This window comes from Dama dama, chromosome 9 (genome assembly GCF_033118175.1).
Source record: "Dama dama isolate Ldn47 chromosome 9, ASM3311817v1, whole genome shotgun sequence".
NCBI lineage: Eukaryota > Metazoa > Chordata > Mammalia > Artiodactyla > Cervidae > Dama > Dama dama.
In genome coordinates, this window is record NC_083689.1 from 69,745,070 (window position 1) to 69,771,932 (window position 26,863).

At 39.9% G+C, this 26,863-nt stretch overlaps 1 protein-coding gene across 4 annotated transcripts in view; it reads left to right on the forward strand.

Moving 5' to 3' along the window:
- Window positions 1-26,863, forward strand: part of SGCD (sarcoglycan delta) — a 660,276-nt gene that overhangs the window by 384,015 nt on the left and 249,398 nt on the right. The window lies entirely within an intron of this gene.

Here is a 26,863-nt window from a genome sequence, read left to right on the forward strand (position 1 = left end):
CTCCAGGGGATCTTCTTGACCCAGGGATTTAAAACACTAACTGTACCCAAAAACTACGTCTTCTTGCCCAAAATATCTCACAGGCACCTAGTTTAAAACTTCTGCTATTGTATATCTCTTGATCTACATGATCCTGGGATTTTCTCATCTACATTTGTCAAAAGAGAAAGATAATAATAGTACCTGCCCTCATGGGAATTTAGTGAAGAAGAATGAAAATATTTCTACAGTGAATTTCAGATCCCTTCCAAAGACAAGTTATTAATAAAAAAGACTGTTTAATAGATGTATTTCATAGAAGCACCTGGGGAAGAGGCACACCTAGATGCTGAACCCAGGGTGGGGGATCCATGATCAGTTTTCTCCAATCACCTTGTCTTCTACAAGCAAGGCTGTGAAGGGACCCTATGCTTCCTTTTGCCTTTTTAATCCCGACTTATCCCACATACCACCTGCTGGGGTCACAGAGGCTGGTGACTCAGAAACAAGCACAACCCACCGAGCCAGTCATCTGGTCCCAGGCCCCTGGAAGAAGTTTCCTCCTTCCCCACTCCCAAGCCTGGCCATCTGACTATGGAGGCTTTAATAAGATGCTAAACTGGGGAAACTGGCTGCTGTGGGGCCTGAAATATCAATCTCTGAGCCAAGACCCAATACTGGGGATGGAGATTTAAATTCCAGTACTGTGAGGTAAAAAAGCAACCCACTCCAGTATCTTGTCTAGAGAATCCCATGGACTAAGGAGCCTGGTGGGCTACAGTCCACGGGGTTGCGAAGAGTCGGGCACGACTGAGAGACTTAACTTTAACTTTATATGTGAGGTAAAAGAGACTGAGTAGGTCACTGCAGCCCAAATGATCACAGTGATTTGGGTTCTTACTGGAAGTTTCCAGAAATTAAAACCGGAAAAGAAATGCCAAAGAAGAGAAAAGGCTTCAATCTGCACTGTCTGATATGGTAAATATGATAACCATGGGCCACATGTAAAGTTATGGAGGGTTTGAAATGTAGCTTGTCAGACATTAAAATATTCTGTAAACATAAAACATGCACCAGATTTTGAAGGCTTAGCACCTAAAAAGGAGAAAAAAGTTAAGTTAGTTACATGATGAAACAATAGTTTCTTTTCACTTTGTAATATGGCTATTCAAAAATTCCAGCTTGTATTTGTTTTTCTCTTGGACACCATTGGCTTAGACCTGTCTATAAGGAAAAGTTATTTCAAATTTACTTTTAACTCATGCCACCTCCACTATGAAAACTCTCTCTTGTAATTAAGAATAATGTGCTCAAAGATACCTAAATAAGTGTTCTAAAAAATTAATGCTCTAATATTTTCTTAGGTAATCTTTATACTATATATTAATATAAGATTCATGAAGTCATATGCATTGCTTCATTTTCTCCCTCATTCTGATTTCAGTACTTTGAATGCACATGTCTATGCTCTAAATTTTAGAATCCCATTCTGGAATGTCATTGGTCCATCTTTGACACTTAATCTTGTCTCCCTTCCTAATCAGATCTTATCTCTTCTAGGAAACTGCTAGATAATGAGGGCAGTCTCTGTGTCTGATTAGCCCTTTTGTTTTTCTACTTCCAATCCCTAGAATATGCGTTCAGTGTCAGGCATAGTACAGCATAGTATTTGAGTCCAGCCGTTAAACTTTGACAAGCTTGATTTCAAATTTCAGCCTCATCATTTACTTGGGCAAATTCCATCATTCCTTGGGCAAATAACTTGTTTCTGAAACTTATGCATGTGTGCATAACAATGGGACTTGCCTCAGGGGTCATTATAAGCAGTCAGTTTATACTGAACATCTAGCTCATTGTCTAGTATATTGTAAGAAATAGGTAATAGTTTTTCATTGTGTTACTATTATTGGTTTACACATATAGACATCAAATAATGATTACTGAATCAGTGATCAAAATATTATAACTCTCAATGTTTTTCTTTTTTCCATGATGAAAGTGGCAGATGTTCCTTCCGTCAATTATTTTATCTCAAAAACAGGGACAGTAATCCTTGCTCACTAGGCTTTGGTGAGAGAAACTCTGTGTTCTCTTTCGAGTAAATATCCTCTCTAAAGTAAAATATGAAGATAATATTGTAAATGAGCAAGATTATAAGCACTTTTAATCCTCTTTACATAATCTGAAGAGGTATCAGGAGCTAAAAACAAAAGTAAATTTATAAAATACTTTTTAAAACACTTTACATGCATAAGCTTATACTTATCAAGATGTCTTCCCTACATGATACTGAGTTAGGCAGAGAAGATATTATTATCCTTTTAGTCTGTTTGAAAATGGAGATCTACAGTGTTTGAATAGTCTGGGACAGAGTTTTTCCGTCTCAGCACTTTGGACCAAATAATTTTTATGGTCAGAGGTTGTTCTAGGCATGTTTAGCAGCAACCCAGCCTCTGCCCACTCGATGCTGTTAACCACCCCCCCCCCAAAAAAAAAAATCATGACAATCAAAAATATTTCCCAGCATTGCCAGATGTCTGCTTGAGGAACAGAACCACCCGTGATTGAGAACCATTCATTGAAGGCTGTACAATAGTAAGTGGAAGAACTTTCCGTGGAATCCTGCTGTTATTCCTCCTGTGATCCTAGGAGTAGTATAGAGTGGGACCAAGAAGGCAGAAAGAGAACTGGCATTCGAGCCTGTGAGCTAGCAGAAGGGATGTGCAGGTGAATAGCAGGAGAATTTCCAAGGAGAAGAGGTTGGATGGGGAAGAGCTGACCTCATGCAGAAGGCCACTGAACAAAAGGATAAATGCATTTCTATTAAAAACTTGAGCTGGAGGTGTTTTATCTTGAGTAGTATTTTGCCAAGCTTCAGTGACAGAAAGATGAGTATAAGGGGCAGGAGTTTTGGTTTGAATTTTTCTTTAACACTTGTACCTACTTTTGATGTGGGTCTTCCCTGGTGATTCAGATGGTAAAGCATCTGCATGCAATGCAGGAGACCCCGCTTCAATCCCGGGGTTGGAAAGATCCCCTGAAGAAGGAAATGGCAACCTGCTCCAGTATTCTTACCTGGAAAATTCCATGGACAGAGGAGCCTGGCTGGCTCCAGTTCATGGAATCACAGAGTCAGATACGACTGCGCGACTAACACTTGATGTGGATGGCGGCAGAGTTTGATGGAGGAGTGTCTCAGTCAGTTGAAATATTCACTTTTATCACTGCCATCTAGCTGGCCTAGCCTGACCTGCTGTCCCACCTGCATTATTTACCCCATGAATGCTATTTGTTCCAGTCTTAGTTTGATGGTTACCAGGTACAGTTCATGTATTCAAACAGCATGAAATGTGGGACAGGATTAATTTACTTGTCTATAATACTATAGCCAGAGACTGGTTAAGGTGATTTCAGAAAATATGGTCCAAAATGTGACTTTTTCGGTCTCTTCACTTTCTAAGAAGGAGGGTTAGGCTTACCTCAGCAAGGTTTTTGTTTGTTTGCTCCCTCTTCCTCCACCCCTTCACACCCACCATATAAATTTTTATTAATTTAGGAACTTATTTCCTTATTTGAGCCATTGGTTCAACATGAACCCCTGGTTTAGAGGTTCTCTTGGAGCTGCCTGGCTTGGGGTCAGCTGGGGCTTTGGTGCTGGTCTGTTGTCACACCCAGTGTTCATCTTAATTCTCAGCTCCATGAATCAGAGCTCTACACTTTACCCCATCTCTTTTCCTTTTATATTTCTAACATAGGTCTTTTATTTACTCTGTTCATTCACTTATCCATTTATCCACCCAACAAGAATTTATTAAGTTATCTACTCTAGCTCAAGCCATAGGCAAGTTCCCCTGGTGCCTTGAGCCCCATATTAAACACTGGTTTGGAGAATTGCATTTGACCTACACTTATTTCATTTGTCAAATGAAAAATAGAATTGCTTTTCAGTTGCTGTAGAGTAAATGATATCATCTCTAGAGTGTTTTTACTAGATGTTTGGTTTCCTTTGCACCATTTTATGCTAGCAAATCCTTTTTGTTTGATTAGCACAATAAAGAATTTTTTCAAAACAATTTTTTCAAAACACATATTGTCAGACAATTGGGATCACCTGTATAGAGTAGTATAAAAATCATTTCATTAAATTTTTGGGTCTTCATTTTGACCACTTGTGTGAAATTGGGGAAGTAACCTCTCTAAGATCAATGTCATCCTCTGCAAAATTACAAAATTGCACTTAGTGATTGCTAGGGCCTCTGGCTCTAAAATAAATTCAAAATATTTGGAGGAATGTTGAGGTTTTTTTATCTGGGATGTTCTTCCTGACGACCTAAATTTTTAGGATTCTGCAAACACAACTCTGGAGTGAGATAAGGTCTGTGTTTTAATTCACTGCTTGACATTTTCTGTTGTCCTGTTCCATGCTAACTTTCAGGTCTGACTGATTTGGGCTTTGCTCAGTACTGACAGAAAGCTAAAGTGGAACAAGCACTAGATGAGGGGTCAGGAGACTAAACTATGGCCGTAGCCCTGCCAGTAACAACTTGTGTGACTGTGGGCAGGTAAACCCCAGAGCCTTATCCCCCATCTACTTTTCTGTTAAAATGGCAAAGTTGATTTACATCATCTCCAAAATTTCTTTTTTGCTCTAAAATGCTTTAGTTTTATATGTAGATGTTTTCAAACCAAAACTTAGGTTTGCTCACCCATGCACAGTAAAGCCAGTCTACTGACACTGGTTTGTAGCGAATGAAAAATCAGTGTTTATTTTAAGGCGCTGTACAAGGAGTCCAGAACACTTAATCCTCAGAAAGCCCGAACTCCCTGATGGTTTTCAACAAAGCATTTTAAAGGCACGGTGAGAGAGAGGAATCCCAGGGTTTGTAATCAGCTTGTACACAGTGACTTGGCTTTGAAAGTGAAAGTCTTAGTCACTCAGTTGTGTCCGACTCTTGGCAACCCCATGGACTGTAGCCAACCAGGCTCCTCTGTCCATGGAATTCTCTAGGCAAGAATGCTAGAGTGAGTTGCCATTCCCTTCTCCAGAGGATCTTTCTGACCCAGGGATCAAACATGAATCTCCCACATTGCAGGCAGATTATTTACTGTCTGAGCCACCAGGGAAGCCCAGGCTTGGCTTTAATGATTCATCAAAGATACCACATTTACTTAAAAAAACAAAGTATCAATTGAGCTCTTATTATATGTCAGACATTGTTTCAACAATAAACAAAGTGTTTTGTCTCTCTTTGTGGCACCAGTGATACACAAGTGAGTAAAAGTGGAATGTCAGATACTGAGCAGTCCACTAGCAGAGATGAAGCAAAGGTGCTCTGTTACATGTCGAGGTCAGGAGAGACCTCTTGAAGGATATCACATTTGAGAAAGAGTTGAATTAAGAGAAGAGGCCAGCTGTGTTGAGAGCCTGGGGGAGATCATTTGAGGCAGGAGGACCAGCGAGGACAGAGGTCTTGAGGTTGGACCTGCTTGATGTGTTCAGAGGACAAGTAGGAAGGCCACTGTGGCTGCAGTGACTTTGCCTGCAGGCCCCTGAGATCATGGACTTGGCTTCAAGTCCAAAAGAATTCTTCCTTTTCATATATACGTGCTTGATATTTAACAGGAATCAGCCTCCTGACATTTTAGAAGACAACAAATCTTAGATGTCTGACTGTGAGGGAAAAAGGATCACCCTGAGGTTTTGGAGAGGGAACTGATACAAATTGCAGTTGACTCAGTATGCCCATCTTAAATGCAACTGACTCCTGATACTCTAAACAGTGGTTCACATTACCTCCATTCTTTTGTCTTTGCCCACTGACAGCTGAAAAGAGTGAGATGTCCAGAAATCTTGCAGTTTCATTTGTACGTGAAGTCAGTTCTGGAGGGAAGTTCAGGTGCCTCCTTTTCTTCTATATTTCTTAACCTCTCTCCTGAGATCAATAACCTCTAAAGTCCAGTGCTTGGCACATGCTATCTGGCGAGTAATGTGTGTTGCTGTGACTCTGAAAATAAGAGTCCAACACCACTTATCTATCTAACCTGAGGTGCACTCTTCTCTACCTGCCAGGCCAGGCAGTTTGTTTCATATGTCTGGTTTTGATATTAAAAAAAAAAAAAAAAAAAAGGCAGGTACAGCAAGCACATTTCTAGGTATTGAATTTCAGTAAAACCCCACTACTCATTATAGTGTTCCTCTGTTTCAAGTTTGCAAAGCTGACGTCATCCAGGAGATTAGAACCAGCTTTTGGGCATTTGCACTAACATTCTTATTCACTTGGAGATAGAACTTAGAGTAAATCTCATCCACCATAACCCAGACTTTGGAGCTAAATCCAGATGAGAAAGGAAGTAACCTTGTGTCAGTTAGAATGGCTTTCTCCATGGAGATGTTATGTTGTAGGGTTTGAAAGCTTAAATCTATGGCAACAGAAAGAAACTTTGTGCATACTCCACTAGTCTGAAATTGACATCCCACAAACCAGGTTTTTTCCAACATACAGAAAGTAACTCAGGTGAGTCCCATTATGTCAGGCCAGAATCTAAGGGAAATAACTCCATGAGCTTTAGTCTGGATCCACTAAGGAACACATTCTCTAGCACGTGACATTATTATGAAAGATGGGGAAAATCTGTAATAATCCTAGCCTCAAGAATCTCTACCCATAAAGAAGGATTTTTTTTTTTTCTAAGAAGACAGACCATGTTAAGGCCTACTATAAAATTGGGAAATAGTATTGATAAAACACCTATAGTTTGCCACTTTCTATGCCAGATCACTTAACATAGCCTTATATACTGTGGTAGCTTGTTGATTTTGAGCAAACTGAAGTGAAAAATATTAAGTGATTTGCCTCAGGTCACATAAGTGAAAAAGAGTAGAATTGGCATATAAGGATGAATCTTTTTGATGCTAAAGTTGTCACTGCCTGCTCCATAAAAATTTTAAAACCTGAAGTTAAGGAAGAAAGTATTGAGTTATTCCCTAAGCTAACATCTTCATTGTATGATTACATATTAAACTGCACATTTTTTCAAACTATTCATCCTCCTCTCTTATTCAGCCACTCTAAAATGATTTTTTTGTGTGTGTTTCCAAGACTGGATCTTATTCCCACACATATATTAGTTATGGTGGTATAGTACACTTTTTTTAAAGCTTGCCCATTATAAATTATTATATGATAAGAAAGGCAGCTTAGATGATAAGAAATGATTGGATACTTTTCCTAGAACACTTTGGATGGAATGAATAACACATGGCCATTTATGTTGAAGGCATTACTTTTACCTGAGCTTGATGATTGCCAGGGGTCATCTTGGTTAAATTAGATTTTAATTCTGAAATATTGTTGTTGGAAATGTTCCTACTGGCCAATTCATATCTTGTGAATAATAGGATTTGAGTCAAAATTGAAAGTGCAAGGAAGTGAATGAGGAATGTCTGTCAGGTAACTTTTTTGGAAAAAACTTGTTCCTAATACAAAGAGTTTTAGAAGTGCAAGAAGCGTTATCATAATGCATTTATCTGTTGTTCCTGAAGAACAAGAGCTCCTTAGATGAACACTTTCTAGTTAGCTTAATGTCTCCTCTGCTATAACTTTAAAGCATGACCTGAGAAATATTATATTCTTTCCACTTCTATTTTATGCATCTCTTTCTTTCTGCCGTGTTTTGAGTATAAGAGAAGGTAATCTCTTGCTTGTTAACCTCTCCTACATAGTTGAACTGTAGAGAATATAGGAATGTACAAATCATTCTATGTCTTCCTTATATGCAACAATCATAGAAAGAGCCACGAAGAAAATAAAGGCAAATCTCTCAAGATCCTTCTATAAGCATGTAGAATACTAACAGAACATGAAGAAGCACCCTCTTTCTAGCTGGCTATAGTAATTATAAACCTGTACTGAACTATTCGCAACCGGTTTGTTGCTGTTCACTGGCTAAGTCGTGTCCCACTCTGCGACCCCCATGGACTGCAGCACATTAGGCTTCCCTGTCCTTCACTATCTCCCTGAGTTTGCTCAAACTCATGTCCATTGAGTCAGTGATGCCATCCAACCGTCTCATCTCCTGTCACCCAACCAGTTTACATGGTATTAGAGAATGAATTTCCCAGTACCTGTAATAGCCCCATTACCATCAATGTCAAGATTACCATAAGCTCTGTCTAGTTGCGATATAGCTTCTTCTTTCATGAAGAGGCTTTCTTTCACATTGTAATCTTAAGCCTGGCATCATTTTCTGGGAGAGAACCAAGTGAAGGTCTGACTGGGCACTTGATAACTCTTAATACTGTCCTATAATAGGGCTTCCCTCTCATGGGACACAAAAGGATTATCAGGCTATGACAATAGTGATTATTGTTCACAAGCAGAGGCTAAGAAAGTCTTAGGTCTCTCCAAGAGTGTGATTTGGTCATATCTTTAAGGGGTGTCTGACGACTGAAGAGTTATATAACATGGATGAATCTTTTTAAAAGTCTCCTTTAATTCAGAAACTGAATTTGGGAATAGGCTTCTCTATTACCGCATTAGCCAAGATTATCCTAAGTAACAGAACCAATAGAATGTGTGCATATCAGTCAGTTCAGTTCAGTCGCTCAGTCAGTGTCCTACTCTTTGCAACACCATGAATCGCAGCACACCAGGCCTCCCTGTCTATTACCAACTCCGGGAGTTTACTCAAACTCATGTCCATTGAGTCAGTGATGCCATCCAGCCATCTCATCCTCTGTCGTCCCCTTCTCCTCCTGCCCCCAATCCCCCCCAGCATCAGGGTCTTTTCCAATGAGTCAACTTTTCCCATGAGGTGGCCAAAGTACTGGAGTTTCAGCCTCAGCATCAGTCCTTCCAATGAACACCCAGGACTGATCTCCTTTAGGATGGACTGGTTGGATCTCCTTGCAGTCCAAGGAACTCTCAAGAGTCTTCTCCAACACCACAGCTCAAAAGCATCAATTTTTTGGCACTCAGCTTTCTTTACAGTTCAAATCTCACATCCATACATGACCACTGGAAAAACCATAGCATTGACCAGATGGACCTTTGTTGGCAAAGTAATGTCTCTGCTTTTTAATATGCTATCTAGGTTGGTCATAACTTTCCTTCCAAGGAGTAAGCGTCTTTTAATTTCATGGCTGCAAGCACCATCTGCAGTGATTTTGGAGCCCCCCAAAATAAAGTCTGACACTGTTTCCACTGTTTCCTCATCTATTCCCATGAAGTGACGGGACCAGATGCCATGATCTTCATTTTCTGAAATGTTGACCTTTAAGCCAACTTTTTCACTCTCCTCTTTCACTTTCATCAAGAGGCTTTTTAGTTCCTCTTCACTTTCTGCCATAAGGGTGATGTCATCTGCATATCTGAGGTTATTGATATTTCTCCCGGCAATCTTGATTCCAGCTTGTGCTTCTTCCAGCCCAATGTTTCTCATGATGTACTCTGCATAGAAGTTAAATAAGCAGGGTGACAATATACAGCCTTGACGTACTCCTTTTCCTATTTGGAACCAGTCTGTTGTTCCATGTCCAGTTCTAACTGTTGCTTCCTGACCTGCATACAGGTTTCTCAAGAGGCAGGTCAGGTGGTCTGGTATGCCCATCTCTTTCAGAATTTTCCACAGTTTACTGTGATCCACACAGCCAAAGGCTTTGGCATAGTCAATAAAGCAGAAATAGATGTTTTTCTGGAACTCTCTTGCTTGTTGGATGATCCAATGGATGTTGGCAATTTGATCTCTGGTTCCTCTGCCTTTTCTAAAACCAGCTTGAACATCTGGAAGTATAAAGCAATTGGTAGTAAGGAATTGGCTCATGTGATTATGGAAGCTGGACAGTCTCAAGATTTGCAGTTGGTAAACTGGAAACCAAGGAGAACTGATAATGTGGTTCCTGTCCGAAGGCCAGTAGGCTCCAGTTATAAGAGCCAGATTTCAGTTTAAATGTGGAAAAATTCCTAATGACTAGAGAAATAATTAACCCATTTGTGTTATTCTGGCCTTCAACTGCTTGGAGGGGGCACACCCACTTTAGGGAAGGAAATCTGCTTTAGTAGGTCTACCTATTCAAATGTTAATCTCATCAGGAAACACTCTCACAGACATACCTGGAATGGTGTTATATCAAATATCTGGTCACCCCATAGCCCAGTCAAGGTGACGCATAAAATTAACCATCACAGCTATCATCTCAAATAAGGTTTAAAAAATGGTTATGATTGGGTTCACAATGAGTTTTTAATCTCCTCTGTCTGCTCTTTTTGCCCAGAGAATTACCCCAATTCTGGATCTCCTGAACTGTTCAGACTTATTCAAGATGCCCTTCTTAAGGGATGGATGGGGGTACAAGTAATATCTGGCATGGTTATCTAAAAGAGAATAAAAGGTAAATAGAATCCCATTAATCTGCTTCAGCCTCTTAATATTCAATGATTTAATTCTTTATGTTGAAATTACTAAAGAACTATCTTGACCAGATAGGAAGACAGACTCAATTTTAGCAAACCCTAAAACATCCTTCCCCCTTTCCTTTCTTCTTGGTTTACTAACTTTAAGATACTGGGTGAGCTCTAATATTTCACTTTGTACTAGTAACTGTATGAGAAAAATTTAGTGGCAAACTCCCTTACCTTCTTCACAACTGCCCCTTATCTCCTTCATTCTCCATCCTCTTGACACTGGCAGCTCTGTAACTGACTGTCTTTTTCCTTCTCTTACCCAAGCCTCTCCATGCATATCGAATCAAGTAAGTGAAATTTCTGTGTTAAAGAGTGTGGCTGCCGTGGAAGATCAGAGAAGATAGTCAGGAAAAGGAAGGAAAGAGGAGATGGATGTGGGATCCAGGGGATGGAGTGATGCATAGTTTGATATAGGGTGTTGTTGAGTACTTGTAGTGTTCTAAGCACTGCGCTTAAGCAGATCAAATGTGTACGCATGAGCACATACACACACAAACACACAGAATCCTGAAAGAGTGATAACATGCTTCCCATTTTACTGGAAAAAGTTCAGGGAAGGTTCAATGACTAGTATGGGACCTGAACTCAACAATGAATCATTCTGATTCCAATCCTCATGGTCTTGATCACTGTGATCTCTGAATTTGGCTAGGCAAAGGAAGAGGGAAATACATTCCAAAAAATATTAAAATTGAAGAAAATTGCAGAATCAATTATCAGCAAGTTCTCTTTTTAGAAAACAATTTTGAAATTAACTTGAGGTAGTGATTCATCAAACTTCTATCTAGTCCTTTCATAAAAATCTTGTTGGAATTTATCTAAGTTAAAATAGAAACCAGTTCTCAGCATTCCCTTCCTTGACACGTTCATTTGTCACCAGCCAGGTAAAGAATAAAACTCCAGACTCCTTAGTAGCTTCTTCTCCAAGATCTGGTCCCTTACAACCTGTTGGGATTCAGCTCTTACTACTCTCCGTCTTATGTAGAGGTAGATGTGACTCCACTATAGTCATCATGGCTTTCTTAGAGTTCCTCAAATATGCCAGGCTCATCCCCTCTATCCATGGATCTTCCTATGACTGGCCCCCTCACTTCATTTGGGTGTTTTCTCAGAGATAAATTCCTGGACCTCCTATCAAAAATTGAAATTCTCTTTCCTCCTCACCTTCTACCCTCTTATGCTGCCTTAGTCCTCTTCACATTACTTCATAGTTCTTGCTTGTGTAGTCCTCTGAATAAAAAAAGTGCATGACTTTGTTGACTGAGCAAATGGGATTCTCTGAGCATTCCATGGTTCCCTGTGCTATACTCAGTTGTTCTACTCTTTTGAGAACATGTGCATGAAATAATGTGAGAGGAATATTATGCCCTAGAAATACACACAAGGGAAGCAGCCCTAGACATCTTCCCTGGACAGCTGTTTCTTCTCGTTAGTTTAAGGCAAAGGGTAATTGTGGAAATTGGCAACACATCTGGAAGACTGGGAGTACATCCTTTGGAAGGCCAATTTGGACATCAAAACTTGAACAGAAGGGCCAAATTAAAAGGTAACACAGCTCTAGTGCCAGAAGGGCACGTGCCAGCCTTCCTGTTTTTGAACTTATCCCTTGAAACCTTTCTTACAAGTATCAAAAAGGCAGTAGACTCTTTGAAGCTGCAACTTGAAGTCTCTTAAAAGACACTGTCGTGTACAACTGACAACTTTTCCTAATCAAAATAGAGGGAAGACAGGACAGCTGGCTCCCTTGGGGCGCATACCCTGGTGAAAGGATCTGTTTTGAAAGGGATTTACACAGCATACATTTTTAATATCACTCAGGCCAGTGTCTTAATCGGGCTTTACTAGTGGGGTGTATTCACCAAGCAGCAGGGAATGCCATGGCAGGAATTTAATCTAAACACGTGGCATGAGTCTAATCATATTTCACTTATTTTCTTTTATGTGTCTCCTTAAGATAAATGAGTCCCCTCCTTTATCAACAATAGCTCAGGATTCATAAGCTCACATTTTTCACCTGAGACAGGGGATATAGCAACTCATACTTTATTATCCATCTCTCATTTTCTTCCCGTCAAAGAATCAATAAATTCTCCGCCAATGTCTCTTTTTAAAGGTTGCTTACAAGTTTCTGTTTCAGAACAATGTGTTGGCATTGGTTTTTATTCCTAAATCCTCCCCAGATCTGGGTGTACATTTGCAGTGATTTGTAAGAGTTTTTGCAAGAATGTCTTTGGCAAAACCGCAAGTCACACAGGACATGCTAATTGCAGCCTCTCTGGGTTGCCGGCACCAGTTCCCAGTGACAGCCGTAATTTGTTGTTGTCCAGAGAGTATCTCCTTCCTGTGCATCATAGAATAAGACTTTTTAAAGTGAAAAAGACCTTAATGTTCATACTGTCCAGCTTCCCATCATGAAATGGAGGAAACAGAGGCAGAACAGCTAGGCTTGTCCAAGTCCGCACCGAGGGCTAGTGGAAGGGTCACAAGGCTAAGCCCAAGTGCTGTCTGTACTCCTCTCATGATTCTTAGGAATGTGCTTGCATTTCCTTGAAAATGTTCCTTAAAGATAATCTTTAACCCATGTCTTGAGGTACACAATGATCCTCATGTTGATCTGTTTTCCTAGACGGTTGCCAAGTACAGTACTGGTCTGGGTGAGTGGTACCCAGGACATGTTGGCTTTTCAACCAGACTTGACTTCATTTGAGATCTAACTTACAGTTCTTGGCAGCTGACAGAAGACTTCTCATCCATTCAGTCAAAATTTACTGTCTACCTGCTCTGTGTCAGGGTTCATGACAGGTGATTAGGATAAAAAGACAGTTAAGGTACTATTCCTGCTGCTTGAAGTTTGCAATCTAGAGAGAAAATAATAGGTGAGCATGATAGAGCATGCTCTGACTGTTACAGCATCTGCTATGAATTGACTTATGCCCATGGCACTAGTGATAAAGGGCCCGCCTGCCAATGCAGGAGACATAAGAGATGTGGGTTCACTCCCTGGGTTGGAAAAATCCCCTGGAGAAGAGAATGGCCACCCACTCCAGTATTTTTGCCTGGAGAATTCCATGGACAGAGGAGCCTGGTGGGCTACAGTCCATGTGGTCGCAAAGTGTTGGACACAACTGAAGCAACTTAGCATGCACACACACACACACATTTCACAAGCCATATCTCATAGCCAAGCCTGTCATAGGTGGGTTGGGAAATATAGATGTACATGTGCCTAAAGATGTAGAGAGCAGCAGGGTGTTCAAAGTGATGGTTGCTCTGTCATTCTGTGCCCTAGTTGCTTTATCATTAAACTTCCACGGACATGTAGCTTGGGTAAGAAAGAAATCTTTATCATTTGAAGCCACTGGGAATTTGTTGTTCTTACCGTGGTATTTTGACTGATACACAGGAATTGTCTGATTTAATCCTCTGTTTATAAGATATTATTATCTTCTAAGTATTCATATAAGGAGAGTGAAATATGTAAGGGTACTAGCAAGGTAAGTGGTCAAGCTAGCACTGTAACTATGCAGTCTGATTCTAGAATTCATATTCTTAGCCAATATACCATGATGCTGTGTGTACATATTTATGTGTTCCCTTTACTGAGATAAGGTGGTTTCTAAAAGATTGAGGAATATCATGGAAGGCTTCTCAAGGAAACTGAGAGGTATGCCCTAAAGAACAAGTAGGAACAAAGTCATTTAGAAATAAAGAGAATGAGGTTTATTCCCTGTGTGTATACATGGGAGAGGAATTCCCTCTCTTTGGCTGGTTGTGTCATCCCCAGGAAAATTATAACACAAAGGATGCCCATCTATACATTACTACTGGCATCCAGGAAATACAGAATGCTTCAAATACCATGGCCTTGGACCTATAAATCATTAAAAACAACTTGATGAGATGTTATAAATGAGATGTTATATTTGAGATTTCTCATAAATGAGAAATCACAATTCTGACTCAGTAAGGCAGCAAAACAATTTGACAGATGTATGTGTCTTATATGCCCCCTTCTCTCTCTCTCTCTCACACACACACACACACACACACACACACACACACACACACACACACACACTATTCTAACCAGTCTTTGAGGCTTAGCTTTGGTGATAACTGGGAAGTAATAAGGCGAAGAAAGAAAAACTATAGGCTAAGTTGACATGAATGGTAAAAGAAGGAACATATAAAGTCGAGATTATATAGCAACTGACACAAAGGATCAGAACCTGTGACCCAGACACTGAGGGGTCATCTGGTCTTTGCTGTTATGTTGTCATTCAGCACCAATTACGGTCCAATATTTAATGCTTGCTGGAAAAGATCAATAGCAACCTTTCTTGACTACCCACAATGTAATTGACTTGATCAGTAAATACTTACTGGGTCTAATGCAGTTGCTGTGTCTTCCCTCACACTGCTCCTCCTTTCCCAGGCTTGGTCCTTGATGGGAACAGAACACTTGCCAGCATCTTTCTTTTATCACTGCACACCAGGTGAGGACAAATAATGGAGTTGTCTCTTACCAGTTCCCTCTTGAACCTGCTACCTCTTGCCCCAGCACACGTCTCTGAACCTGTTCTCTTTATTGATTTGGAGAATTTGAAAGCACATGTCATGTCTCCTGAACTGGATTTCTTTTTTCTTGGAATATCAGTGCATGTATATTACTCTTAAAAAAATTAAAAAAAAAAAAAACAACTTGTTAAGGTTAAATCTACACACTATACGATTCAGTCCTTTAAGTGTGATTTCAGTGATTTTTGGTAAATTTACTGATTTTGGCCACTATCATCACGTTCCAAATTTAGAGCAGTTCTGTAATCTCAGTAAAATTCCTTAGGGTTTTTTAAAGTCATTCCTCAGTCCTAACCTACAGCTACTGCTAATCTACTTTCTACCTTTATAAATTTGCCTCACTGGATGTTATATATAAGCAGACTCATACAATGCATGATCTTTTGTGTCTGGCTTCATTCACTTAGCATAATGTTTTTGAGATTTATCTGTGTCGTGGCATGGATCATTTCATTCCTTTTGCACTGCTAAATAGTATTCCATTGCATAGATATAGAATATTTTATATATTCTTCACGTGGTGAGCATCTGGCTTGTTTCTCCTTTTTGATTATTAAGAATTTTACTATAATGGACATTTATGTTCAAGTCTTTGTGTGAGCATAGGTTTTTATTTATCTTGGGCAGATGGCTAAGAGTGGAGTTTCTGGGTCATGTGGTAACTTTTGAACAGTCACATCCTTTTGCAAAGTGCCTGCCCCCACGTTGTGTTCCCACCAGTGGTATATGAGTCCCTGTATCTCCACACCCTCACTGTTTTGTGTGTTACTTGTGTTTTGTCTTTTAAAGAGAAGCTCTATAAGGGAGGGACTCGATCTTCATTCCTCATCACTTTGCATTTAACACAGGGCTGGGCAAACAGTTGGATCTTAACCATGCAGTAGGGAGTGTGGTAGTGAAGGACTTAAATTTCGTAATTAGACTATCAGGGTGTCCGAACATCAGTTTTCTCAACTATGAAATGGGCTAACCTTGCCCACCCATTAGAGTTATAATGAGGATTAATGGACGTGTCAGTCAAGTGCTCTGCCTAATGCTTATAGAAATGGTAGCTTTGTTATTGCTTTTCATTTGCATCGATGCATCCCATCTGAGCTCTCTCTAGCTTACTTTTTATTGCTCTTGCAGTCACATACTTAGTTATAGACAATATATTGGGCCTGAAAGATGGAGTAATGAGTGACACACTACCACTCATCTCAAGGAATTTGAAGTCGAGTGGAAGGACACAGATGTCGGTGGATCATTGTACTGCCATGGGTAAATGCTGTGATGGAGGTGCTCATGAAGTGTGCACATCAGAGAAGGGCCCCTAGACCCGGAAGAGACATCTGACCAAAACCAAGGGACTGGAGAGAGAGGCAGAAGGGTCAGGAAGAGCATTGTTGGCCAAGGGAGGGACATTAGTGAAAACTAAAAAGGGAAAGAATTGGGAGAAATTGCTAGCCTGCTTTGTGACAGAGTGAAGGGAAACTGATAAGAGATGAGGCTGGAGAAGTGGCTGGTGCCAGATCAAGAAGGTGTTAAATCCTACATCAAGGAGTTTCTGCTTTACCTGTGCTGCTACCGTGTGATTGCATTTTACAAGCTGAGAGGATGGTTCAGTGTGGGAATGGCAGAAGTGACCGCTTATGCATTCAAGGGAGGAAAGGTGGGGCAATCTCAAAATCTGTAAAATTCTGGTGGAGTATTTCTCAACTTTTTTCTTTTCGTTATTGCCTCTCCCTCCCTAGAGCATTTTTAGACTTTCCCCTCCCATAATTGTCTCACTCCCCTCACCATGAAATTTTAATTATATTAATATACTGTGTATGCACTCTATATATAAGCATATTTGTACTTTATACATAAGAGTGTGATTTTCATCTTCACGCAAGCACCAGTTTTCACCCATTCGGTACTACACCACCCTAGCTGAGAACTCTTGCTGTATTTTGAAATATGCTCAAGGGACAGGTTGTGCTTTTAACATCTTTGCAGTTCCCACAGTATACCTTTCAAAATACAGCTTTATTTGAAATGACATTATGATACTTCACAGATATTTGCTGAGCACATCCTATGAGTCAAGCGATGTTGTAGGAATTGAGAGTACAGACAGCAAAACCCCATCTCTCCTGCAGTTTGCCTTTCTGAAGCAATCTGTGTGCAGATACAGTTGTTTCACTCTGATCAAAACCAAGTGATGCCTACCATTAAAACTGTTACAACGAGAGCTCCTCTTGAGACCTGCTTACTAAAATAGGACCTGGCACTACTTCAAGCTTGAAAATGTGCTGATGGAATTAAAAACCTGTTTGATGCTGATACAGCAAGAAATAACACTTTCTTTAGAGGAACGTAATACTGATTCTCATCGCTCCTTCCACAAGGGCCAATAGGGCATCCCACAGCGCTCGGGATGTTTGGACATCTCAGTGTTTTGCCCAGCACTACTGGGTTAGCCCTGGAGGGCACTAGTCACTGTCTTTCACGGGCAGTGGCTGAGAGAACTATGGTCCCTTTCCATCTTGAAAAGGGATCTCTCTGCTAGTCCTCAGAAGGGGGTAGTTTGGCGAGGCTGGAGCCCTGCAGCCATTTATCTCTGACGTCCTAACTCCCCTAGGGATGCTGGCAGGACAATAGTCTCTAGAACTCATAGAAATCATAGATGTCTTCTCCATCCCCAGTGGAAATAAATCTCATCTTCTACTTGCCTCCCTGCCCAACATGCCTGACACAGTCCATTTATTGAGAGTTACCTTTTACAAATGATAAGAAACCCCAGTGCTTTCAGGCCGCCTCTGCTTCTTTGCTCTCAAAATCTCTAAACCACATGATTATAAAGCCTGAGAACCTATCAAATGGTGATGAAAGGGGCCGAGGTCTGACATGGGAGATATGAAGAAAGAAACAAATTAATATTTCCGTCTATTGTCCTGCCACTCTGAAATCTCTGCATTTATTCTCGACTCATCTTGTGGAAAACTGGCCACTTGAAACAATCAACTGGACTGTTTGACCCAGATAAAATATGAAGAGCAAATGCCACCATCCTTGGTCCAGCCCAGAGGGAGATTCTCTAGATTCCACCCACCTCTGCACCTGTTCCCAGGCCCTGTCTCCTCCAGAAGACCTTACAAGGGGTCACTCTAACTTGGCCTGGGAAAATAATGAGATTTGCTTATGTGTTTGTGAAAACTCTTGTGTGCTAGGCAGGGGGTAGGCACAGGGGACACTGTACTGACAGGTCAGCAGAGACCATTCCCTCACTGGGACAGTGGGTCCTGGTTTCCCACTTCTGTCCCAAGTGTACTTTGTCAAATGTAGGGCCATTGGCTGGATGGTGTTGGCTCAGTCAAGGCCAGCTAGTGGGCTGCTAGAATTTTCATGCTTCCTTCAAAGAATGACATTTTGCCATTTGAAGAGCGTGCTTCCTTCAAAGAATGACGTTTTGCCATTTGAAGAGAGGGAAAAATAAAACGGTCTATTTCTAATTACTTTGGGAATGATTGTGAATCTTCTCAATGCTTCTTTTTCCATCTTACTGGGAAGGAAGTTTTGATTCACAACTGACCTAAAACTCCTATCTTAATAATACCCGTAGCTTCTTGTGCAGTTAAAGTAAAATAGCTTTAAATAAAGCTTTTCTCAAGCTGTTTCAGTGTGCATTTAATCCAGTCTGATTGTTCCAGAGCTATCAAGGAGATGCTAATGTGAGAACATATTTAGTTGGCTACTGTAGTCTGTGTTACAGTTTGCAAATAGAGGCTAATCACAGTGATTCAGGGACTTCCCAGGTGGTGCAGTGGTAGAGAATCCACCTGTCGATGCAGGAGATGCAGGAGACCGGGGTTCAGTCCCTAGATCAGGAAGATCCCCTGGAGGAGGAAATGGCAACCCACTCCAGTATTCTTTCCTGGAAAATTCCATGGACAGAGGAGTCTAGTGGGTTACAGACCATAGAGTTGCAAAGAGTCAGATACAACTGAGCACAGACATGCACAATGACAATAATTCACACTACTGGAAAGAGCTTTCCCACCACATATCTTGGGCAGACCTAGGGACTGGGACAGAAAGTGGAATAATGAAGTGACGAGGCACAAGTGTGGGAAGAATCTATAAATGGAAGAAACAATCAGCATTTGGCAAATTGGTAGTGAGCGACTGAGCACACACACTTCTTACCAAAAAAGGCATTGAAGTAAAAGTTAAACCGCTATTACAAAGGAGTTAATTGACTGCTGGATTAGATGAGCTTTTCTCAAATGTTGCTCTTTCTTATATTTCCTGACTATTCTTCTTTGGCTGTGTGCCACCTGTATTATAAACAGCTCGGAGGACATGTTTGAGAAGGGCTGTTCCTCTTTCTGCCTCCCCATGGCTTGCAGCACATAGTTAAGCACACAGTAGGATTCCCAGAAATAGCAGATGATTTAGCCTGTGTATAGTCCCATGGGAGGCAGTCGGGTTGTAATAAAGAGCCTTTAGACTCTGGGAAGATGGAATAAAGGTATTTGACCATAAAACTGGATGGTGTTAGTCTTGCAGTTGGAGATGACCCTGTCTACAGTTGCTGAGCACACCAACCAAATAAGTGAAAATCAAAGTGGTATTAAGAATGATACTTTAAATGTACATTAGATTGGGTTAGAATTATGAGTAAAAGTATATAGTCTGAATTTGATAGTCTTGGGTTTAAACTCCTGATTCCTTCATTAACTAGGTTTGTAACTGTGAGTGAGTTGCTGTTGTTGCTCAGCTGTGTCCAACTTTCTGCGACCCCATGGACTGCAGCTTGCCAGGCTTCCCTGTTCTTCATCATCTCCTGAAGTTTACTCAAACTCATGTCCATTTTGAGTCAGTGATGTCATCCAACCGTCTCATCATCAGTCGTCCCCTTCTCCTCCTGCCTTCAGTCTTTCCCAGCGTTCAGGGTCTTTTCCAATGAGTCAGTTCTTTGCATCAGGTGGCCAAAGTACTGGAGCTTCAGCCTCAGCATCAGTCCTTCCAGTGAACATTCAGGACTGAGTTCCTTTTGGATGGACTGGTTTGATCTCCTTGCTTCCCAAGGGGCTCTCAAGAGTCTCCTCCTTTACCACATTGCAAAGGCATCAATTCTTCAGCACTCAGCCTTTTTTATTGAGTCACTTACCAGTGAATAAGTTATTTACCAGTAAATTTTCTCATGTGTGAAATAAGGAAAATAATGACTATCTCATAGGACCGTTGAGATGACTTTAAATAATGTAAGGATGCATGTGTGTTAAGTCGATTCAGTCGTATCCAACTCTGTGTGACCCTGTGGACTCTAGCCCACCAGGCTCCTCTGTCCATGGGATTCTTCAGGCAAGAATACTAGAGTGGGTTGCCTTGCCCTCCTCCAGGGGATCTTCCCAACCCAGGCATTGAACCCGCATCTCTTATGACTCCTGCATTGCCAGGCGTGTTCTTTACCACTAGCATCAAATATATGACATAGTATAGATTTTTTATAAAGATTGATTTTTAAAATGTGAAAATATTTTATAACCTCTTAAAATATGAAAGTTGTTACAGAAAATTATGTAGTACAGATAAGCAAAAGGAAGAAAATAAAAAATACTCGTATTTTAGGCATACAAAAATAGCTAAACTTAACATTTAAATGTATGTTTTTGTATAATTTTTTTCCTAGGAAATGTTCTGTAGAATTTTTCCTCTTAAGTACATTTATGTATATGTATAGCTATGTATATATAGTTATAAAAAATGGTATGAAATATACATATGTATTTGTTAATCGATTTTTTTCACTTAATAATGAACTGTGAATATTTGCCTGTGTTCTTAAATATTCCTTTACAAGAGCTACATCATATCCCACTGTAGCATATTTACCCTTTTAACGTGAAACTTTTATTTTCTAATTTTTCATGTTTTTATTTTATAAAATGGAATGGCGGTGAACAATTTTGTAGCCATATGTTTTCACATCTATATGATTGTTTTCTTATAGTTAAAATCAAGAAGTAGCATGGTAATTTCAATAATAATAAATAAAATGAAATTAAAGCCTAAAAAACAGAGTATAGTAATCGGCACATAGTAAGTCATCAACAAATAAATAGGGTATTTATGAATGAACTATAAGAGAGGAAGGAGATTTATTTGAAATTAGCTTGCTGATTACCCCAAATATAATCTTTTATTTAAGAATGTTTAGGAGTTCCATTTGGTTTGATAAATACACATCAGAAAAAAATAAACTAATTTAGGAAATATTAAAGGCAGGAGGAGAAGGGGGTGATAGAGAATGAGAGGGTTGAATGGCATTGCTGACTAAGTGGACATGAGTTTGAGCAAACTCCAAGAGACAGTGAAGGACAGGGAAGCCTGGTGTGCTGCAGTTCATGGGGTCACAAAGAGTCAGACATGACTGAGGAACTTAACAACAAAAGTCTATCTGTAGATGTCAGGTTTAGTATGTGTTTCTGTTACAGAGTCCAAGCTTATATTGCTCATCATAAGACAGGACAAGAAATTGAGAGATGAGTTGTTGAGGCAAAGAAGAGTGACTTTATTCAGAAAGTCTTCATACTGAGAAGATGGTGTGCTAGGGTCCCAAGTCAAAGTGTTAGTCGCTCAGTCATGCCCAACTCTTTGCGATCCCATGGGCTGCAGCCCATCAGGCTCCTCTGTCCATGGGGTTTTCCAGGCAAGGACATTGGAGTAGTTTGCCATTTCCTTCTCCAAGGAATCTTCCTAACCCAGGGATCAAACCCAGGTCTCCTGCACTGCAGGCAGATTCTTTACCAACTGAGCTACCTGGGAAAGATGCAAGGGTCCCAAAGAACCATCTTACACAAGTTAAAATTTAGGCTTCTTTTATACTAAAAGTGGGGGGAATGGCTTGTTGTTGCAGGAATCCTTTGTTCTTGCATCTGTCCATGTGGGTCTGGTAGGAATGTTAGTATAAACCTATAACAACATAATTGGTATTTTCTGTTCTGCAATTTTTTACCTTTATATGAATGGGAAAGTGATATACCTTTAAAGGCCAGCACCTTGAGAATGAGCTATCCCATGTTTTTCAGTCTATAGTCGACATTCTTTAATAAAAGTGCAGACCATCATGACTAAGTACAGGCAACAGAGAGCTCAAGGGTTAGAACTAAGGGAATAGATCCAACTTGGAATCAGGTTTGCTTTCTCTGTCACATTTCTATGAAAAGGTCTGCTTCTCCAGTTAATGGAAATCATCATAATAACCCAAAATACAATAACTGATACACCCTTTTGGTGGGGGGAGGGCTGTGTGGATATTTGCTTTTGCTTTTTCCCTTTGTTGTGGATACTCCCTAATGCTAGTGTGATATGGGCATGCCTTCCAGCCTACTGCCCCTCACACTGGGGTTACTTGCCCAGTCTCAGACCCTCTTGGAAAAGCTGTCCCCACAAGTAACAACAATAGAAATATACAGATGGCCTGCTATCCATGAAAGAACAATATTGACCAGAAAGATCTGTTCTCATCCATAGACTGAAGTGCTGTTATAAAGGAAAATTGGAAAAAAATGTGCATCCTCCATTTGGTCACTTAAAGCCCCCCTACCCCCATACAGTGTCTATAGGTTTTTGAGGTACAGAGCACACGGCAGTGCTGGAGAGAAGCTATGGTAGACTTAAGTCAGAAGCTTTAGGAGTCTGAGAAAATGTAGCTTAGTGATGTAGGTTGGGTGAAAATTGTGGTGACCTAGAGAGCATTTGATTCAGGCTGCTCTTTACCTCAACGGCAGCCATGTGAGAAGGCAGACTCAGACTTGCCGTGGCTTTCAGTTTTCATGAGATGCTAAAAACCTGAAGTTTTCATTTGGACTTTGGACTTTTCAAATGGTTTTGGGAAAATGCAGGAATAAATTTTTAGTGTATTTTGTATATTCATATATATTTTAAATAATATATATACACATAACATATGGTTTATTTAATTAATTTGAATCCCCAGCTTGCTGTCTGCAGATCTGGAAATTTGTCAGTCTTTGTAACTTCCTACGTCAGGTCCTTAAAATGAATGAGTGAATGAATGTGTGTGCACGCGTGTGGATGTATGTACATGCATGTGGATGTATGTACATACATACCTACACAGGCATATTATTAGTTCTGTTTCTCTGGAGAACCCTGGTTGATACAGATACAAACACACACCTTTACTTGGAAAAGAAAGAAATATAATGTGACAGAAGTTAGACTTCTTTGAATGTATCTTGGTTTATAGATTTGACTTTGGTGCCATCTAAATAGTTCACAAATCTATAACAAAACAAGACTTTAAAAAAGTATTCATGAAAAATTGAAGCAGCGGGTGGGTGGGCAGGGATGAAACAGTTGAACCTAACTGACAAGAGGTTGTTGACATAACCATTCAGAACAGAACTATTTTAAATGACTTTAAAATGCCATTTGACTATAGTTTACTAGTTGTACATACTCAAAATATTTTAAGGGCAAAATTTTAGTTGCTTTTCTTAATCATAATGTTAGTATGGTAGTGGCATTGGTTTTTCTGAAGCTGCTCTTTGTGTCTTATGGGTTAAATCAAATGAGTAGTCATATTGATGTTATTGAAAACAGGGATTTGGGGTATGGAAAATAGGTAATAACATTGTAAGATCCATGAGGTTAAATGAAAACCTTCAAGGCCTAAGTTTGAATTGAAACTTCATGAAAATTCATGGTATATTCCATTTGTAACATATACACAACTCATTTTCTAGCTCTGTTCGTATAAACAAGGGCCAGTCACATAAACAAGCTCTCAGCTTGTGGTATCTAAATACCATTTCCCACTGAAATGAACCCAGATTCTTACTAGAAATGGCTGGTTCCAGCTGGGGTAAGACTTATGTAAGAAAACCCTAGAACATCATACCATGCCAGAAACAAGAGGGTGGTTAAAGATACCTGAGTCTTAATTAAGGACTTGAAGAGACCCCCACTGAGCAAGAGCACTCAGAGGAGGAAGAGAAGAGTTTAAACTTCAATAGGAATAAAAACTGCACTGGAATGAAGCAAACCAAAATGTTCATAATGATATTTTTTAAAAAGAAAATCTTTGGTCATCTTTGGAGAATATTAGGTAACCAATTCAAATTTTGAACATTAATCAATAAAGGAGGAAAAATCAAGCATCTATCAAGTTTTCATAAAATTATAATTTAGGGTAAACATGTAGTTGATGATATGTAATTTCTATTGATGCAATACCCCAGATAATAAATTAAGAAATAATTATTTTATCACCAGTTTGAAATCTCTACTGAAATAATGGATTCTGTCAATCACCAGTGGCTTATGACATCTGGCAAAATATGTTCACTGCTTCCTGATAGAGCATGTAGTAGGCAGAAAAATGCCCTCCCCTCTAAAACCATCAATGCCCTAATCTCAGAATCCATCAATATGTTACATTACATGGCAAAAGGGAATTAATGTTACGATAGAATTATGGTTGCTAAGCAGGTGATCTTAAAATAGATAATCCTTATATGCTTAGTGATCTTTAAGTGTCCAAACCAGTACAATACTGTAAATCAGTTATCCTTCAACTAGAAATAAAGAAATTTTAAAAGTTTTTTAAAAAAGAAAATAAAACTTATAAAAATTATGAAATCTGAATAAAATCTGTACCTGAGTTATTAAAAAAAAAATGTGAAAGAGAGAGGCAGATAATTCATTGTCAGAATGATTCGATGTAAGAAAGATTCAACCAACCATTGGTGACTTGAAGATGGAAGGGGCCACAAGCCAAGGAAAGTAGACAGCCTTGAGAAATGAGAAAATGTCAAGAAATGGGTCTGTCTTAGAGCCTTCTAAAAGAGTGTAGCAGCCCTGCTGTCACCTTGATTTTCCCCTTTGAGCCCTGAGTTGGACTTCTAACATACAGATAATAAATTTGTGCTGTCTTAAACCATTGAGTTTGTGGTTATTGGTGATGGTAACAAAAGAAAACTAATGCATTTAATTTTCTAGGGTGTATTTTCCTAGAAAACTGACCCTGAATCTCCTCAAGCTTCTTGACTTACAGAAAATTCAGGAGAGAGAGGAACACATGACATGAAATTATGGGAAAGTTCAGCAAAATCTAAACTGGGGAAAATGCTATTGGAAAAAAATCTCATCTTGTTTACCAAATAAGTGTGTTTTTGTGTGTGGATGTGTGACAGAAATTGAGGAGATTTAAGGAGATGATCTAAAGAGATGGGAATACCAGACCACCTGACCTGCCTCTTGAGAAACCTGTATGCAGGTCAGGAAGCAACAGTTAGAACTGGACATGGAACAACAGACTGGTTCCAAATAGGAAAAGGAGTACGTCAAGGCTGTATATTGTCACCCTGCTTATTTAACTTCTATGCAGAGAACATCATGAGAAACGCTGGGCTGGAAGAATCACAAGCTGGAATCAAGATTTCCGGGAGAAATATCAATAACCTCAGATATGCAGATGACATCACCCTTATGGCAGAAAGTGAAGAGGAACTAAAAAGCCTCTTGATGAAAGTGAAAGAGGAGAGTGAAAAAGTTGGCTTAAAGCTCAACATTCAGAAAAGTAAGATCATGGCATCTGGTCCCATCACTTCATGGAAAATAGATGGGGAAACAGTGTCAGACTTTATTTTTTGGGGCTCCAAAATCACTGCAGATGGTGCTTGCAGCCATGAAATTAAAAGACGCTTACTCCTTGGAAGGAAAGTTATGACCAACCTAGACAGCATATTAAAAAGCAGAGACATTACTTTGCCAACAAAAGTCCATCTAGTCAAGGCTATGGTTTTTCCAGTGGTCATGTATGGATGTGAGAGTTGGACTGTGAAGAAAGCTGAGTGCCGAAAAATTGATGCTTTTGAACTGTGGTGTTGGAGAAGACTCTTGAGAGTCCCTTGGACTGCAAGGAGATCCAACCAGTCCATCCTAAAGGAGATCAGTCCTGGGTGTTCATTGGAAGGACTGATGCTGAGGCTGAAACTCCAATACTTTGGCCACCTCATGAGAAGAGTTGACTCATTGGAAAAGACCCTGATGCTGGGAGGGATTGGGGGCAGGAGGAGAAGGGGATGGCAGAGGATGAGATGGCTGGATGGCATCATCGATTTGATGGACATGAATTTGAGTAAACTCCAGGAGTTGGTGATGGACAGGAGGCCTGGTGTGCTGTGATTCATGGGGTTGCAAAGAGTCGGACACGACTGAGCGACTGAAATGACTGAAGGAGAAGATCTAGTATTTTATGTATCAAGCAATTGCAATAGGGAGCTTGATTTCAAACAAAAAGATGTAAAGAGAAGAATATTCACGAGACTTGAACATTGACCATGGGTACTTGATGATATTTAGCAGTAATTTTATTTATCTTTTTGCTGTGGTAATGGTATTATGGTTATATTTAAATAAAGGAGTTGCATATAGTAGCTCTAATAGAGAACAGTAGCCATAAGTTGATAATTGTTGAAGATGAATGACAACTACATAAGTGTTTGCTATTTATCCTTTCTACTTTTATATTTCAATATTTCCGTGCTGCTGCTGCTGCTAAATTGCTTCAGTCGTGTCAGACTCTGTGCGACCCCATAGACGGCAGTCCACCAATAATAAAGTATTAATAAAAATGTTAGTAAATAATTTGACTCCTTAAATATTTTGTGATCCAAAAACACCATGTCCAAAGGATGGATTAGACCAACAGACTGCAGTTTGTCATTTCTGCATAGTTTCAGAAATCAGATCTTTTACTTTAACCTGGGAAATCATCTTTTTCTTCTTTCCACACTCATCTCCTGCCTCCATTCTTTCACCACTTCCTAGTCAAAAGGGTCCCT